At 36.7% G+C, this 13,016-nt stretch overlaps 1 non-coding gene across 1 annotated transcript; it reads right to left on the reverse strand.

The window, feature by feature from the left end:
• Positions 1–8,812: 8,812 nt before the first annotated feature.
• On the reverse strand, positions 8,813–8,919 carry LOC114182806. Its single transcript, XR_003604242.1, has one exon. It is a non-coding gene; the product is annotated as a small nucleolar RNA R71 (small nucleolar RNA).
• Between the last annotated feature and the right edge of the window lie 4,097 nt (positions 8,920–13,016).

The raw sequence follows: 13,016 nt of genomic DNA on the forward strand, positions 1-13,016 counted from the left end.
GAGCTGTTAGTTTGTGTGATTATATGTCGCTGCTATTGTCATTAGAATAGTGTTGTGATAGTGGATAAAGTGTGGTAGTGTGAAAGTGGTACTTAAGTGTGTCCATTAGTGACCCACCTCTCTTTCCTGGGAATTACCTGATGCACTGGTTCACGGTCTGCCTCCATTATTCTAGTAGATAGTACTATTCATAGTTAGAAGTGCATAAGTCAGTTTTAAAGCCATGGCAATAAGATACGAGATAGAGAGGTTCAATGGGAAAAATTTCTCATTGTGGAAACTGAAGATGAAGGCAATTTTGAGAAAAGACAATTGTCTAGCAACAATTAAAGAAAGACCTACGAGCATTACAGAGCAAAAGTGGAAGGAAATGGATAACAATGCTATAGCAAATTTGCACTTAGCATTGATAGATGCGATTTTATCTAGCATTGCGGAGAAGATTACAGCGAAGGAGATTTGGGATACTCTCACAAGCCTGTACGAGGTTAAGTCACTTCATACAAGAATATTCTTGAAGAGAAAACTCTATACTCTTCGAATGAGTGAGTCCACATCGGTGACAAACCACATCAACAATCTAAATACATTGTTTGCCCAACTTTCAACAGCAAATTTCAACATAATTGAAAATGAACATGCGAAGCTTCTACTACAAAGTTTACCTTATTCGTATGATCAACTTGTCATCAACATTACAAATTAGAACGTTGTTGACCTCCTACACTTTGAGGATGTTATCGGAGCCGTTCTTGAAGAAGAATCCAGGCGAAAGAACAAAGAGGATATGGTGGAAAGTGCAAGGCAAACAGAAGCTTTGGTGATGACGAGAGGTAGATCAACAGAACGTGGATCTAGTGGGAGTCAGTCTCATGATAAATGTAAAAGTAAGAAGCATCTCAAATGCTACCATTGTGGCAAAAGAGGGCATGTGAAGAAAAAATTTTGGCATTTGAATAATGGAGGAAAGAACTCTGAGGCATCAACCTCACAAGGTTGTATGGCAAATACCTCGGAGGACGAAGATATTCTGTGAAGAAGAGGAGAGATCGGGTAAGTCATGAAAGCTTAGAAGATCATGGCAGATGTGTATGTGTTTTTGGGAGATACGTTGCAGGAAGCTAATGCAATGGTTGCATTGACAAGTCAAGAAGAAGCGATGTTGACGTGACATAGTAAACTTGGGTATAAGTCAAAGCGAAGTTTGCAAATCCATGCAGAACGTAATCTCTTACTCGGGCTCAAGAAGGTTGTTTTACCTCTACGAGAGCACTGTGTGGTAAGTTAACAAACATATTCATAGAGTGCATATTGCTAGTTTGACTACTAGAAAAAAGGAAAACACAAGAAGACTTGGTTTATTTTGATGTAAGGGAATCACCAGAGTTATCACTAGGAGAATCAAAGTTTACTCCAGGTGGGTGTACTACGTTAAGAGGAAGTCAAATGTGTTATTACCAATTCAAGGAATTCAAAGCACGAGTAGAGCTTGAAACTAGGGAAAAATAAGTGTTTGGGCTATGCTAACAATGTGAAGGGGTACCACCTGTGGGTCCCACTACCTACAAGGTTATATTGTTAAGCAAAAACGAAATGATGCTACAACCAGAAGGCGTTAAAGAACAAGGAAACTTGGTTTGCATGGTTGAACAAATCTCAGTACGGTTTAAAGAGGGCGTTCAAGTGTTCGTACTAGAGATTTGATTCCTTCATAAGCCTCGGTGTTTAGACCATTGATGTTGTATGTGGATGACATGTTGGAGGTAGGTCCCAACAAAGTTCAAATCCAATAATTGAAGGCATAATTGGCTAGGGAGTGTGAGAAGAAGGACTTAGAACCAACAAACAAGGATTTCAGGGATGCAAATTCACCGAGACAAAAAAGATAGGAAGGTTTGGCTTTCTCAGAAGAAATACTTATGGATAATCTTGCGGCGCTTCAATATGCAAGATTGCAAGCCAATTTTTACCCCATTTTCTATCAGTTATTCCTCATGTATGAGTCCTACCAATGAAGCAAGGAGGATGGAGAAGTCTCGAGTACCGAGTGCATCGGTGGTGGATAGCCTTATGAATGCTATGATGTGTACAAGACCAGACATTGCACAAGCAGTGGGAGTGGTTAGTTGGTTCATGGCAGGTTTGGTGGAGAGCAGTGAAGTATTGACAAAAGGTCTTTAGAAGGAACCTCAGGTGTTGCATTGCGTTTCGGAGGATCAAAATTATGTGTCAATGAAGTCTACGTGGATTCGATCCTACTGAAGTATACCAGAAGAACAAGCAGCATGAAGGCAGATAATAAAGCATGGTGTGAAGATTTGATTAATTTCATCAAAATCTTCAAGTGGGAGATTGTGAGAAAAGAAGTCCCACATCGATGGGAACTTACTTTGGGGCTTACTTTTAATATTATAAAAGGAGCCCAGTGTTTTCTTAGGAAATCATCCCAAAGTCTCTCCTTTTCTATTCTTTTTTATTTACTTGAGAGAAGAATTAAGAGAGAATATTAGTTTCTCCTCTAAGAGAGAATGTTAGTTTCTCCTTTAAGGTTCTCCTTGTATTAGTTTTTCCTATTTCCAAGAGAGGGGTTGTCATTGTTTTCTCCTTGGGATTAGAGAGAATGGTATGTAATTTTTCCTTTCCTTGAATAAATTATATTCATTGCCTATTATCTATTTTTGTTCCTTTATTTTCATCTTTTATTTTAGTTGTGAGTACTTGTGCTAGTACTCTGATACCCAACAAGTGAGATAATAGAGGTGTTTTTCAGCACAGATCTAAGGAGCCCATTAAACACCGAACATTGTGGGACAAAGTAGTTGAGTCGTAATTTTAATAGCTATATATGCATGCATAAAGTTGCGCTACTTTGTTATGATGTGTATTTTCATTTATCAACTGTTATTAATTTGGTAGAAGATACAAATACTCAATTACCAATCCAGAAGCAAAGGGATATATGTCATAAGAGTAGTAATAGAATAACCAGAAACTTAGTTTTCTTAACCGGTCCAAATACTTCATTACCAATTACTTTTATTTTATTTGATGGTATGCATTTTGTCATAATTATGCCTTGCTTTGTCAATCTGTGCCATAAACAAATGTTTCAATTTTATTTGGGAACTTGTTTCAATTTTTAAATGTTTGGGAGAAAATTCAATAGTCTTTCAAAACATCGACATTATATTCTTTAAATATTTTTTTTTTAAATTTTAGAATAATTTGTATTAAATATTTGTAATTATTTTTAAAATATAAGTAATAAGACTAATTTTTCATCAAATTTGAAGAGTGAAAACATGTTGCTTCATTTTATTCCATTTTCTATTTGAGTTTTATTGAGTTTATCTTTTCTATGTTTATGAATCATGATCTGAGATATTTTGTTGTTGTGTTTTGTGCAGGAATTTTGTTGTTGTGTTTTGTGCAAGAATTCTATCTACACTTATCTTCTCTTTTTGGAGTCATTGATTTCTTCTAAGCCACAAGCAGAGGCTTCTCTTTAATCTCAATACTTGAAGGATTTTTTTCACAAAACATTAAATATAGGCAATGTCGAGAAGAACTTATTTTACAACACATTTAGTTGAAGAATCTTATATTAGCCCTTGTGATTTTTCTAATAAGGAAGATGATGTAATAGATTATTTAGGCTAATAATCTACATAAATATTAGTTAGATTTAATTGTATGATTGATTTTGAAACTTGTATATGTATTTAGAACTAATTTTATATTTGTTTTATATTGAATCATATATTTCACTACTTTTTACAACATTATACAGTGGAGTTTATTGTTATTTAGTAAGATTAAATATACAAATTTTATGAATAGGTAGAAAATTGAATATAAACATATTGATTTAGCCATTGATTTTATCAGTGGTTTAGTCACTGATTTAGTCACCGAGACTATTTTAATTAAATTAGAAAACATACATATTTATGCTTAATTAGTGACTGAAAAGTATTTTATTAAATTAAAATTTATTTCTTTTAGCGATTGAATTAATGACCAAATTTTTAGTTGCTAAATTGGTCTTCAATACGTTAAGGTGACCAAATTTTAGCGATCGATTAGCTACTAGAATTTCAGTGGTTGTTTAGCGATCGATTTTGAAATCGGTGGTTATTTAGCGACCGATTTTGAAATCGATGACTAACTGTTTTTCGACTTAGGTTTTTGCCATTAATTATTTTCGGTGGCTAATTCTGTGACTAAAGGTGTTTGCGACCAATTTTACTCATTTAGCGACCAATTTCATCAGTGGCTAAGTTGTTTTTTTCTAGTAATGGGTATTCAACTTGGAACTCTCTTGACACATGTCAAATGCTTAGGGATGAAATGATTTTGGCCAGTAACTCGATGACCCCCCATTTCCTTGGCCAACAACATTCCAGCTATGAGAGCTTCATATTCCGCCTAATTATTGCTAGCTTTGAAGGAAAAATGGAGCGATTGTTTTATGAGCAGTCCTTCCAACACGACCTCTGCTCCCCTTCCCCGTGAATTGAATGCACCATCGGTGGACAAAATCCATTTGAGATGTCCTGGTGGGGACGTGAGTTGTCTTGATAGCTCGATCGAGAAGTCAGAAAGAGCTTGGGCCTTAACTCGGTCATGGTATTCGTACTTGATGTCGTACTCAGATAGCTCAGTGAATCACTTCACCATTCTCCTTGATATATCAAGCTCCCTTAGCACCTACTTGACAACAAGTTTGTCCTGATTGTGTTCTCATGTCTTTGGAAATAGTGTCGCAACCTCCTAACGGTTACCAATACTGCTAAGGTTGATCGCTCCACAATTGAGTATCTTTTTTTTTTGGCCTCTTACAACACTTTCCTTACAAAATAGACAGGGTGTTGCTCCCCTTCCACATCTAGTACTAAGGTTTGCCCAGGATTGGGGGTGTCCCATATATTCTTTTAATTTCTCTAACACATTGTCACATTGTTTCATCCGCTAAAACTTCTCGTTTTTCTTTAAGCACTGAAAGTAGGGAAAGCCTTTATCGTTGCTCTGGGAAAGAAAATGAGAAAGTATAGTCATCCTTTCTATTAGCCTCTAAACCTAGGGGTGAGCAAAATTACTCAACCTGTCCAAAATCGTGCAATCTGAAAGAGAAATTAAAGATTCGGTTTGATGTATTTGAGTTTGGTTTGGGTGGATAAAATTATTCAGATAAATATGGATATAAACTGTCAGGTACGAGTATTGAATCAAATATCCATGGATACCCAACCCAACCCATAATCATTAATTCTAAAATCTCAAACCCTCATTTGTTGTTGTCGTTCATCTCCTTAACCTTTTGCATCTTCAATACGTTTGAAAACCAAAGCAATAAACTTTCAAAACCATTTGGTCCTGTGGGAACACCACACATCACAAACGCTTTCTTGCATCTCAACCTGAGCAACTCCCCTAACTTTGAGAAATAATTTTTCTGAAATGATTTTGCCTTTGAAGGGGTGCCATAGAAGGTCATCAAATTGCATACTGAGCTTGCAGTGTCTCGGCGAGTGTGCGTGGTGGATCAATCTGCTTCGACGTGCTTTGATCTACTCTGATATGCTTCCATCTAGTTTGATCTACCACGATATGCTCCGATAAGCTTCCATCTGATTCGATCTGTCGTAATATGCTTCCATTTGTTTTGATCTGTCGTGTTCTGGTTTGATCTTCCCTGATCTTTGATATGTCGTTATCTACTTTGATCTTTGCCGATCAGCTCCGTGGGTGGCGACGCGGTGGCGTCTACTCAGTTTGTACAATGATGTGGTTATGGAGAAAACTGAGAATGGTGGACAAGCTGGAGAAACATGGCTGGAAATAATCTTTTCCCTTTTAGTCTCACATTTGTTTTACATTTGATTTGGGTAATCCGTCATCCATCTGTTTAAACCACAAAAATCACAAATTCACAAACTTCTAATAACCCTAAAATCCACACAAATACCAACTACACAATGCAACATGACACAAATAAATAATGGGTGCACATAGAAAACCAAAGCGAAATTGGAGAAACACTAAACCTTATTCACAAACGGCATTCCTTTATAATTCAAACGACGACATCAAAACATTGAATCTTTGCTGAACAAGCACAACAAAACGTCCACGCACAAGATGAAAGGAGAAGCCCCAATCTCTAACGAGAGGAAGAAGATGAATAACAACATTTGTGGGTGGGAATGAAGGAAGAAAAAGGAAGCACAACTAAAAAAACTCTTATTTCCTACCAATTTTGTTTTGAAATTTTTCTGTAGGAAATACTTATAAATTTTGTTATGAAAAATTTTTTGTAGGAAATTGCTGCTAATTTTTTTACAAAATATTTTCTATAAAACACTTTTCACAAAAAATTTTGTAGGAAATACTTGCGAATTTTATAATTTTGTAGGAAATAATTACCCACGAAGAATTACCTGCCAATTAAAATTCTTAGAAAAAATAGCAGGAAAAAGTATTTTCTTGCAAATTTTCTTAACAAATTTGCAAGAAAATTCTCATGTAATATGAGAATTTTTAGTAGTGAAGGGTTCAAAAATGGCACACCTGATTTACGAATTGGACAACAACCACCAATTCTTTTGATTTTGCTTTTTGTTGTGTGGTTCGACAGGAGAAGAAACTACAAGGGTTCTAGGTTGCAATGTTCAGAGTAGAACAGAAGGGGCTTCGTTTCTATACGCTCTTGGTGTAAATCATATTACTTTCTTGTCATTTAATTATTATTATTATACATATTACATTGATTTTGTTTTTTATGTTGGGAAATAAAATAACACAAGCTTTAGAATGTTGCTAAAATGGGAAGGAACATATTGATGTTAACATATACTTGGATTAGTCAACATTGGATGTTGATATTATTGAACATATGGATGCTCTTTGATAAGTGCCCAAATTCAGTAAAGATTCATAGAAAAGTCTGGCACTTATGCTTTTAATTTGTGTTCATTTCATATTGATTCTCCCTAAATCTAAGACAAATGAGTTTCAATCACATGCTTCCAAGTTTTGATTTAAAGAAATTATTTGATCCTATTTTGTGTGTTTTTCAGGAAAGATTAAAGAGAACTCAAGAAGAGCAAAGGAGACCATCTCTTGCCACCATCTCTTGCCGCTATTCTTGCCCAAGTGAGATTTGATGCTGCCAATCTCGCCTAAGCGAGACCCTTTCTTCAGCTCAAAGTACTCTTGCTCACAAAAGCGAGATATTTGCTTCAACACTTCTCGCCCAAGCGAGAGGCTTTCTTTAGCATGAAGATTTATGTCTCGCTCAAGCGAGACTCAGGTAGCTTGAGCGAGACCTTCGTGGAGTATAAATAATCCGTGAATCAGAAAGTGAATCTTGAGATTTTTGGAGAGAAACTACAGAACTGCTGGAGTTGCAACCACGAGCAGAGCATAGATCATTGGTTTCTTCTTTGTTGGCTGTCATGAGTGGCTAATTTTCCTTCTTGGGATTGAATGTAATCTACTCGAACTTGGATGTAATCTGGTGATATTTATATATAGCATTTCTGTTTTACTCAATATTGGTATTATTGTTCTATTCTTAATGCTTGATTCTATCTGATCAATAGATGTTTTGATTTTGATTTTTAGATCTAACTGGAAAGTATTTCTGAAAATCTGATTTGAACAATGATACTTCATATACTGTGATGCTAGGAATGGATTTCAATATATCAATTGCTTTTAATACTCAACCGTAATGCTGGATAGTTTGTTGAATATGTGAGGAATCAATATTTAGGGAACTAATCTTATGAATTTTATACGCGAGGGATCGGTATAAATGATTTTTGAGTGTGCATCAATATTGGTATTTTCAGATGTTATATATTATATTCATCCAGATTACAGACAAGGGAGATAGATGAAATTCAATCCCAGTTTTTTATCTAAATTTTCTACTTTTATTGTATTCTATTTCTGCAATTTAGTTTAACTACCAATGATCTATCGAATTAAAATTTCTGTATATATATGCTAATCGAGATAATTATTTATTTCAACTAACTCCGTTCCTCATGGGTTCAACATTCCTACTTTAAATCATTATACTACATTTGACTTTTGGTACGCTTTCCAAGATACCAACAAGTATTTTTGGTGCTGTTACCGGGGAACGGTGTTCTTTTGAAATTTTTAATTATCTCATCCAGCTTTGTGTATATTTCTCTTAATTAGATAGTTTATTCAATTTTCTCCTTTGTACTAATCCTTGCTTGAGTTGTTTTGATTTATGCTCTTAAGAGGTCAGGTTCCTGAAGATTGATTAGCATTTGACCCGGAGATAGAAAAGACAGCGAGAAGAAATAGAGGCAAAAACAAAAAGAAGCAAGGAAAGACAAGGGAAGAATCTTCCAGTACTTCCATCACACATCAATCAGAAAACATGGAGAATCAAAGACCAGCTCCAACCAGAAAGACACTTGGAGACTATGCTATGCAACAAGGGCCAAGATATTTTTCTAGCATAGCAATACCACCCACCACCAAAACTTTGGAGATGAAGCCAACTTTCCTCAATTTAATCAGTTCTCATCAATTCACTGGAATGGATAATGAAGATCCATATACTCATCTCTCTACATTCTATGAATTGATAGGAACCATGGGCTTTCAAGAAGGAGATCTTGAGCATGTATACATGCGTTTGTTTCCTTTTTCTTTGGCAGGTAAAGCAAAGGAATGGCTTAAGTCACATCCAAACCAGAGTTTGAACAGTTGGAAGGATGTTGAGCAGAAATTCTTGAACAGAGTCTTTCCACCATCTCGCTACATCAAAGCCAAAGCTGATATTTCGACGTTTAGGCAAGGACCAGATGGGCCATTCTACGAAGCTTGGGAGCGATTCAATTCCTTATTGAGGAAATGCCCAAATCACGGATTTGAAGATATTGCTCAGCTGAACATATTCTGTAATGGTCTAAGGCCTGACACTAAGATGATATTAGATGTAGGAGTAGGTGGAACAATGATGAGTGTAGATGCAGAGCAAGCAACAAAAATCATTGAGGGATTAGCATCCACAGATCATCAAGCTCAGCATAATAGACAAACTGTTTAGAGGAAAGGAGTGCTTGATCTTAGTACTACAGATGCAATCTTAGCTCAGAATAAAATTCTGACTCAACAGATTGAAGCACTAACGAAGCAGATGTCTAAATTACCAGAGCAGTTGCAAGTTGTGCAATCTTCTCCCAATCAACAACCCATAAGATGTGACTTTTGTGAAGGTGATCATCCAAATGGTCATTGTTCATATTAGAGTAGCTCACAAGGAGAAGTTCAATATGTGAGTAACCAAGGAAGACCAGGAAATTTCTCCAACAATAACAACTTTTCACAGGGGTGGAGAAACAATCCAAATCAGAATTTTGGATGGAAGCAAGATGTTGGTCCTTCAAATCGACAACCTCCTTATCAACAGCAGCAACAACATTATCCTTCGGTGCATGATAGAACAACTAAACTGGAGGATACTCTAGAAAAGTTTATGCAAGCTTCTTTGACCAATCAGAAAAATATAGAAGCTTCAATCAGAAATCTTGAAATACAGGTTGGACAGTTGGCTAAACAATTATCATATCAGCAAGCAGGTCAATTTTTAGCCAACACTCAGACTAATCCGAAGGAGCATTGTAATTCAATTACTACCAGGAGTGGTAAAATTGTGGGAAAAGGGATTGAAGACAACCTGGTTGTGAGGAGGAGGTGTTGGAGAAAAACGAGATAGAGAAAGAAGAAAATGAGTGTGAGGGAAAGGAAGAACAAAATAAAAGAGAGATTGTAAATAAAAGAGAAGAAAAAAATAAAAAGAAGGAGAAAAAGAGTGAGAAGGGTGAGAAACAGGTACCTTAGTTGAAGAGCTACCATACCCTCAAACTCCTTCCAAAAAAGACAATGAAAGGCAGTTTGCAAGATTCATGGACATTTTTAAGCGACTGCAGATTAATATTCCTTTTTTGGATGCTATGGAGCATATGCCAAGTTATGCAAAATTCATGAAATAGCTTCTAACAAAGAAAAGAAAATTTTCTGAAGAAATAGTGGAGCTTGAAGCGGGGTGTAGTGCCATCATTCAAAAATCTTTACCTCAAAAGTCAAAGGACCCTAGAAGCTTCACTATCCCAGTCACAATTGGAACATTGCCAGTAGATAAAACATTGCTCGACTTGGGTGCAAGTATAAATTTGATGCCTCTGTCTATGCTACGAAGAATAGGAGATCTGGAAGTAAAGCTTACAAGGATGACATTACAATTAACTGACAGATCTTTGAGTATACATATGGAATGGCAGAGGATGTCTTAGTTAAAGTTGACAAATTCATATTCCCAGCCGATTTTGTTGTGATGGATATTGAGGAAGACATTGAAGTCCCTCTAATACTGAGAAGAACTTTCATGAAAACAACCAAGGTCATTATTGATGTTGATGATGGCAAACTGAAGGTCAGAGTACAGGATGATGAAGTCAACTTTAATGTATTCGAGGCAATGCAACACACTAAAGACAAACAACAATGTTTCAAAGTGGATGTGATAGATGAAACTTTTTTATCAGCTAGGAAGCAAGTGACAAAAGCAAACCCTTTAAAAAAAGCTTTAGCTGGTGTTCATGATGATAAGGCAGCAGGAGAAAAGAGAAAATTGCAACTGCAAGAATTGGAGGAAATGAGACTCGGCGCTTATGAGTCCTCTAAGCACTACAAGGGAAAGATGAAAGTTTATCATAACAAGAAAAATCTCAAAAGAGAATTTTATCCTGGCCAATCAGTGTTATTGTTCAATTCCAGGTTGAGATTATTCCCTAGAAAGCTAAAATCAAAGTGGTCAGGACCATTTCTTGTCAAAGATGTGAAACCCTATGGAGCCATTGAGCTAGAGGATCCTGAATCACAAAGAAGCTGGGTTGTAAATGGGCAAAGGTTGAAGCCTTATCTTGGTGGTGAGATTGATAGGCTCGCCACAATCATTCAACTGGATGAACCTTAATGAAACAAGCGTCAGGCTCGTGACGTTAAACAAACGCTTCTTGGGAGGCGATCCAGTGTTTTAATTATGTTCTTGCACTTCAATTTCATCTTGTGTGATTAAATGTGTTTGTGTATGTAATTATGTGTTTGTGTTTATGGTTCTATGTTTGTGTGTAAAAAGGTGAGTTTTTAGCATCCAATCATTTCAATAAGGCAAACCATGCACTTTTGGTGTTTTCAAACAAAACTGGTGTTTTAAGCATGGAGATGATTTGGTGCCAGAATTGAGTTCATTAAATGCTAAAAAATTGCCTTTGTTTGGGAAAATTGTGAAATTTGAGTTTAAAAGCTTGATTTTGAGTTTGTTCATATGAAACCTTTCAGAATGGTAGAGAATTGATTGAAGTATGGTTTGGTATGTGTTTCTGAGTTATTTGAACTGAAAGGATCATGAATTGAGTGAGTGAAAGTTGAACAAAAAATTGAAAAGTGGCAAAATTAGTGAGTTCCAAAACTGCACGAAAATCTCGCCCAAGCTAAACATGTCTCGCTTGGGCGAGATATGTAGAACCTGAGTCATCCCTTTTTGCTGATATACTCGCTTAAGCGAGTAGTGGCTCGCTTGGGCGAGAATGCCCTGTACCAAGGGTGTTTTGGGCGACACGATCTCGCCTGCACGAGACTTTTTAATGCTTTTGCCACGCTAATCTCGCTTAAGCGAGAATCGATCACTTGAGCGAGAAATCGAGCTTAAGTGAGTAACAGGGACAAAAATCACTCACTTTTCTTTCCCCCAAACCCTCGTCGACGTCTCGCTCACATTCTCCCTTCCTCAGTTTTGAGCGTGCCTTCACTCACTCTTTTCTCTGCATTTTAGCTCACAAATCTCTTCCTCTCTTTGCTAATTTCACTTCAAGGTAAGTTCTTCTTCCTCGTTCTCTTCATTTTCACCAAGCATAGTCACGGTTTGTACACTCCAAACCCTAGGATAGTGCCCATGTTCTGTTTATTGCATTTTGTGTTTATATTGTGAGTTTTAATATGAATTGGTGTTGTAACAGAGTAATGTGGGTTGTTTATGCACGAATTGATTCAAAAATTTCATATTTTAAGAGTGCATCCAAGTTGTTTGACAAAATGTTTGACTTAATTTGTTCTTGGTTGGTCATTTAAGTTTATAAAAGCTGACTTGGCATGCTTTTGGTGGGTTAATTTTCATCCTTGTAGGTTAATGGCTAGAACAAAGACAACATCTCGACTTCCCACTACTGAACCCAACAAAGGGAAGAGGATAAGACGTGCAAGTGGCCCCTCTCCTGAAAGGCCAAATAGAAATTTGTTTAGAGACCCCCAAAGAGAAGAAAGGTATGAGAAGATAAAGCACTAGGTCTTTATCAAAGAAAGAAAGGTGGTACTACTCCTGGACGAATATGATCCATTCTTGAATGGCCTTATCAGGAGGAACTGGATGAAGTTGGCTGACCCGCTTCCCAAATTTGATCCAGAGATTGTCAGAGAATTCTACGCCAATGCATATTTTGAGGACAATCCTAGAGAAAAGAGGTCTAAAGTTAGGGGGTGGGTCAATTATGATCGAGCAGCCATCAGTGAATTCCTTGGTAATCCACTACCACTAGAACCAGGGCAACGTTGTGATTTCACAAGAAAAAGGAGGAGTCATGAACCTTATTATGAAAATGAAGTGGCACTCCTTATATGCGCTGCCAACCGATCTTATCAAGTCGGACCCACTGGAAATCCTCTCAAAATTCTAAGAGGGGATATGAAAACCTTAGGCCAAGTCTGGACCACATTCTTACTTGCAAACATAGTGCCCATTGGCCACGAGCCAGACTTGAATGTGCCTAGATGTCATCTCCTTTATTGCATAATGAGGGAAGATCTCATTGTTGACGTGGCCACCATTATATCTGAAGAAATCCACAAATTTGTGAGATACGAAGTCAACATAAGGAATGAAAAGGCAAAAGGTGCTTTGGTTTTGCCGG

This window comes from Vigna unguiculata, chromosome 4 (genome assembly GCF_004118075.2).
Source record: "Vigna unguiculata cultivar IT97K-499-35 chromosome 4, ASM411807v1, whole genome shotgun sequence".
Taxonomy (NCBI): domain Eukaryota; kingdom Viridiplantae; phylum Streptophyta; class Magnoliopsida; order Fabales; family Fabaceae; genus Vigna; species Vigna unguiculata.